This window comes from Alexandromys fortis, unplaced genomic scaffold (assembly GCF_014885135.2).
Source record: "Alexandromys fortis isolate MF-2015 unplaced genomic scaffold, M_Fortis_MF-2015_v1.1 scaffold_26, whole genome shotgun sequence".
Taxonomy (NCBI): Eukaryota; Metazoa; Chordata; class Mammalia; order Rodentia; family Cricetidae; genus Alexandromys; species Alexandromys fortis.
The window spans coordinates 9,397,362-9,403,668 of record NW_026067894.1 but is presented as its reverse complement, the minus strand read 5'-3'; the positions used below and the strand labels follow the sequence as shown (position 1 = coordinate 9,403,668).

At 45.7% G+C, this 6,307-nt stretch overlaps 1 non-coding gene across 1 annotated transcript; it reads right to left on the bottom strand.

Moving 5' to 3' along the window:
* Positions 1-2,126: 2,126 nt before the first annotated feature.
* Positions 2,127-2,330, bottom strand: LOC126510403 (small nucleolar RNA SNORA73 family). The gene has a single exon (XR_007594371.1). It is a non-coding gene; the product is annotated as a small nucleolar RNA SNORA73 family (small nucleolar RNA).
* Between the last annotated feature and the right edge of the window lie 3,977 nt (positions 2,331-6,307).

The following is a 6,307-nucleotide window of genomic DNA, read 5'->3' as shown; positions in this document are numbered from 1 at the left end:
CAGGAAGAGCAATATAACTTTCAGCCACTGATACACCTCCCATAGATAGATGTAAACCCTTCCTACGTGCATTAACCCATTTGTTTCTTACAAAAACTTGAAGTAGAAAATGAGATTAAAATTGTTGCTCTTGCAGAGAGCCCAGGTTGAAATCCCAGCACTACAAGGTAGCTCATAAATATCTGGAATGACCTGCACATGGTACATGAACATAAACACACACGAAATAAGAGCTGTAAAGCACTGGCTGCTCTTCCCTTGGCCCAGGTTCAATTCTGAGCACTACCAACATGGTAACTCTAATCCCAGGGAACCCAACACCCTCAGATGAACATTGAGGCTAAACACCAATGCACATTAAGACTTCAGTCACCATAGTGGCGGTTGGAGCTTGACTTCTATTCAGGATTGAGCTGATTTCATTGTTGGAACTTGAACCCAGGATTTCACACACCCGTGGCCACCAGGTTTAATACGTGTTCTGCTGTCAAACCCAAGAAACCTAAGCATTCTTCAGAACAGGGTCTTGCTATATACTTCAATTGGTACTTCCAGTTATAGGTATATGCAAGATCTCTTTTGAGACAGGGTCTTTCTTACGGTGTAGCCCTGGATGGCTTTAAGTCTTAAGGCTGTACCTTAATAGTTAAAACAGTAAACCTGTTATTTGGAGCATATAAAAGTAAATACTTCACCCACTTATGCACTGGGAACTGACAACCATATCTAGGGGCTTATGTCCTCTGGAAGGTTACTTGACTAGGTTATGGGTTCACCCCCCTGCACAGGTACAGGAGCGATGATCCAAATTTAAAGTGAATGTTAACAATTTTGCTGTCAGTAGCCAAGGCATTGAGCATGTCCAGGACCCACTTGAGAAAAGAAAACTAAGGGCGGGGCTTGAGATGGCTCAAAATTTAAAAGCACTGGCAGTTCTTCCCAAGGTTCTGAGTTCAATTCCCATCACCCACATAAACGGTGGCTCAGTCATCTGTAATGACATCTGGTGCCCTCTTCTGGCCTACAGGCAGGCAGAACACTGTATGCATAATAAATTTAAAACAAGAGCTTAAGAACAGGCTCATTGAACAGGTTTTTACCCCCAGAAGCTAGTGCTGGCTTATGTTGGCATATTTAAAGACACCTTAGTGATGAGATGGGCTGTTTCAATTGAGAAGCCTGTGTTTCTGCTGGAACCCCTAGCTACACTTAGGCATGTCCCATGCCAATTTAGGGCATTCCCTTCCACCCTCATTCCCACTTGACACCCCCATCATGGAGAAGTACCAGCATCTTCAAAGCCTACCTTCTCCCTATTCCATCATTCAGGTTCTTGACTTTCCTAAGGTGAAAGCAGCCAGCACAGGGAATCAGGGCTTCCCATTGTGACCTAGCTACCACCCCTAGTACACATCATAAGGCCAAGCTTTGGTTAAGGTGAACCCACCACACACTGCACTCATTGGACCAGACTTATTGGAACAGTGTTACCCACAGTCCAAGTTCATTCCCCATCCATGCATCATACACTAGCTGGTTTACACGACCAACTAGAAATCATCCAGTGTTCTGCATACATGTACTGACGCATTAACCCAAAAAGAAAACATACAGTCAAAATTTTTCCTTTAATTCAGTTGTCAGGCATTTATTTATAGAAGTTCTGTATCCCATTCAGTACCACTTGTGGTCTATATGGTCTTGGGGCAGTTAGCGTACATCCAGGAAATGGACCACATATATGCTAAAGCACAAACCTAGACATCGACATATATTTACCAGACCAAGAATAGCTAGGGAGAAAAGTGCATGCTCAGCACTGAAAATGTTCCCTGTTAAACTCTAATACAGCAACTTGGCCAAATTGTATCTAATTAATTACAAGCACCAAGTTAACCTTCAGCAGGTAGCTAGCTGTGCAGATCCTCTTCTTTCCTGAAGAAAAACAAGCAAAGATGAGATTCTCAAAAGTGGCACATTGAAACCCTTAGCACCTCACTTTAAGTTTTTAAAGACCCCTGTAGCTTTGGAGCCTGCCCTGGAACGTTGTGTAGACCAGACTGCCTGCCTTTGCCTCCCAACTGCTGGCATTAAAGGCATGGACCACCAACTCAGCACCTCTTTAGACTTGTTTCCTGCATGGTTTGTCTCCTCAGTCACGGTCCAGAGGACTCTGAGAAGCCGTAGGAATATGCAGGCGCAGACTCGAGGCCCAGCTTCATCTCCAACGTCGTGGAACGGGACTGTACATCACAGGGCAGGGCCCTATGCTCCCCTATGCCACTAGGACAGAGCCCGGGGAGAGTGACCTCCCGGGGTATCCACGTTGGAAATACACGGTGAAGACCGTCTTAATTTAACTAACCGTATGTCCTTTCCAGACCTCCAGCTCGATTCCAGAGCTACCCTCCGACTTTTTTTTTATATAAATAGAATGAAACACCCCCCCGCAAAATTGTAGTCAATTGCCTAAAGAACTATCTGAATTAAGAGTAATAGATTACCGCCAAAAAACAAAGCGTAGAAACTTGTCTACGACACGAGTGAAGATTATAAACGCAGCTGAGAACCTAGGCGCAAAGTTAAAACCATGCCCACTAACTACGATAATCACGTGGCGTATTTACTATGAACCAAGTTTGTCTCTTTTCCTTTTGGAAACAAGCTTTCTCTGTGTAGCGCCAACCTCAAACTCAGATCCATCTGCCTGTGCCTCCCGATGTCGGGATGAAAAGCGTGCGCCACCGCCGCCCGGCTGAAAGTTTTTCCTCCCGAGCAGCACCAACTTTAAGGGAAAGCGAAGACTCCCGGGAAAATGAAGCTAAGGAAGGCCCGTCCCGGGCGGGAAGGGCGGCACGTGTCCGCCAAGGATGCCACGCCACGCCGCGTGAATCCCGGCCTCCCCGCGGAGTCTGCGCCGCCGAAACCGCTTCTCTCCAACCTCCAACCTGGGAGCCGAAACCTGTCGGTAAGCCGACAGCAGCAGAAAAGGGAGCGGAAGGTAACTCACCAGGAACGAGCTACAGCACGACTCCGACACTCTTGAAAGAACGAGAAGCGCCGAGGCAGCCATATTTATACATAAATCCCCGGAAGTCGGGCACTGCAGACTGCGCCTGCGCAGGGACATGCGCACGGAAGACCATTGGAAAACGCGGCTAGGTTCGAGCGATCTCTTGAGTTTCTAAGGCCAGGCAGTGCGTTGTTGAGTTTGTGCGATTTGTCCTCAGTGTCTGGATACACTGGCATATGCAAAATGGGCAAAAACATCTGTCTACAGGAATGCTTCCTAGACTCCAGAGTTGGAATCTACTTTGTATATGGAAGAAATGTTTGATACAGAAAAAGGGTGCGAATACATGGATTGATTACAATTAAAAACGTCTCGGGGGGTGGAGGGAATAGGGGTACTGGAGAGATGGTTTAGCTGGCTGCCTTCCAGAGTACCTGGGTCCAATTCCCAGTACCTATGTGACAGCTCGCAGCTCACAACTCAGCTGTCATCTGCAGACACGTGGTGCACATAACTCACAAACACACGCACATACAAACAAAAGTCAGTAAAACACACAAAAACCAAAAAGCTCTTATGCATTCTCAGTGGGAGGACACCTGCCCAGAATTTCAGGTTCTGATCTACACCTGATTAAAAAGCTGTTAAATGTTATGTGCACTTTACACACAAACAGATCAAAGACGTTGACAGTAAGATATATTGATGATCAAGATATTTTTCCCTGGATGTACGCTATCCCAAACCCCAGCACTGCACACAAATACCATGAAATACTGTACATGTTCAATGACCCCCCATTAAGTACGCCACCACTGTACGGCATAGTTCCCAGAATTTTTATTTTTTTATTTTTTATTTTTTTTCGTAGTCAAAGCACTTTATTCAGAGGCTTGGGGAGGAAAAAGGCTGGAGAGTTCCACGCTGTCTGCTGTCCTCCACTGGGCAGAGCTCGCAGGTCTGCCGTCGCTAAAAACGAATTTTTATTTTTTATTTTGGTTTTTCCAAACAGGGTTTCTCTGTAGCTTTGGAACCTGTCCTGGAACTCACTCTGTAGACTAGGCTGGCCTCAAACTTACAGAGATCTGCCTGTCTCTGCCTCCTGAGTACTCGGATTAAAGGCATGCGTCACCACCGGCTGGCCATATTTCTCAGATTTTTTTTTCTTTTTGTGGTTAGAGAGACAGCCGTGGGTGCTGGGAACCAAACTCATATATATGTATATATTGGTTGTGAGCCTAGCCTTTAACGGCTAAGCCATCTCTCCAGCCCATGTTTCTCAGATTTTAAGATGTGAAACTAAGCTACACAAATTTTGTTGTGAAATATTTACTTGAAAAAATGACTGGGCATTCTGATACAAGTCTTCAATCCCAGCACTTGAGAGGCCTGCAAAGGCAGACAGATCTCTGTGAATTGGAAGCCAACCATTTCTACATAGTGAATTCCAAGACCAACTAGGGCTACGTGGAGAGATCCTGTCTCTTAAAAAGAATGATGAATGTATTTATTTATTCTCTCTTCTTCACTTTCTATATTTTATTTTGTTTTATTTTTCGAGACAGGGTTTCTCTGTGTAATAGAACTGGCTGTCCTGAAACTCGCTTTGAAGGCCAAGTGGGGCTCGAACTCACTGAGATCTGCCTGCCTCTGCCTCCCAAGTGGTAGGATTAAAGATATGTGTCAACACTGCACGGCTCCTCCTCTTCCTTCTTCCTCTTCTTCTCCTCCTCTTTCTTCTTTTGGTTTTTCAAGACAGATTTTCTCTTTGTAGGCCTGGCTGTCCTGGAAATTGCTCTGTAGCCAGACTGGCCTCAAATTCACAGAGATCAATCACCTGCCTCTGCCTCCTGAGTTCTAGGATTAAAGGCGTGTATCACCATGACTTTTTTGTTGTTGTTGTTGTTGTTGTTTTTGTTTTTTGAGACAGGGTTTCTCTCTTTAGCCCTGACTGTTCTGGATATTCTAACTATATATTTGCAGGAGACTGGATTTCCTTCACATACTCAAACCAAAGGATAGAATTAAAAAGATCTCTTTCATTTAAACATTATTATTGGGGGGGGCAGTCACGTGCCATGGGACTCCTGTGGAACCCAGAGAACAACCCTGCGGAGTTAGTTTTTTCCTTGTACCTTTTAAATGAGTTCCAGGGACTGAATTCCATCAACAGGACCTTGTGTCAAAGGCCTTCATCCATCTCCACAGCCCTGTATCATTGTTTGTTTGTTTGTTTGTTTTGAAATAGAATCTTACTCTTGGGGACTGGAAGGAGGAGGTTTTGGAGGAGTTCAAGGCCAGCCTTGGCAACAAGGAGAATCTGCAAGCCTAGGCTACACCAAACCTGGTCATAAATACAAAAAACAAACAAACAAACTAAACCAAAAGCAAAAATAAGATATTGAAAAGAAAGCATTTTGGGGGCAGAAGAAATAGTTTCTCTGTAGCTTTGGAACCTGTCCTGGAACTCACTCTGTAGACCAGGCTGGTCTCAAACTCACAGAGATCCGCCTGCCTCTGCCTCCAGAGTGCTGGGATTAAAGGCGTGTGCCACCTTCTAGAGGAGGAGAAGAAGAGAAACAACATGGATGTGTTTCTCTCTGTCCACCTTTATGTGGATTTCTGGGCTCTGACTCTGATCACTAGGCTTGGTGGCTTGCATTTATACCCCTGAGCCATCTTGCTGCCCTGGGCCTGTCCTTTGTGATTTGGTCTTCCAGACCTCACTCTCCAGCCACATAGAACCAAGTTTCACCCACCATTCAGGAAATACTGGGCCGTGAGTAACCTCAGATCAACCTCTGGAGACATTATAACCCCAAAACTGTAGTAGCAGCTGGTGACCTGATAATTTGGGCCACAGCAATCTGGGAACAAAGAAACACCCGGAGAGTTCTGACTCATGGTTTCTCTTGGCTCTTAGTAAAGGGTAATGTGCTAAGAGACAAGTAGAAGGTGAGTCATTACTGAGGTGCTCTGGGCTGAAACTGGGCTGCTTGCCAGAAAGCATAGCAGCATTAGCTGCTCTGTGTGACATCAGGCTGAGGTTCAGTTAGCTGTGGTCCATGTCCAGTAAATCCTTGGAAGGGAGACTGAGTGGGCTGCAAGTTATTGTTCTCAAGCAAATGCAAAACTGGTGTTTGTTTTGACCTTGCAAAAACCTGACCTCGGCCGGGTGGTGGTGGCGGCAGCGGCGGCACTCGGGAGGCAGAGGCAGGCGGATCTCTGTGAGTTCGAGACCAGCCTGGTCTACAAGAGCTGGTTCCAGGACAGGCTCCAAAACCACAGAGAAAC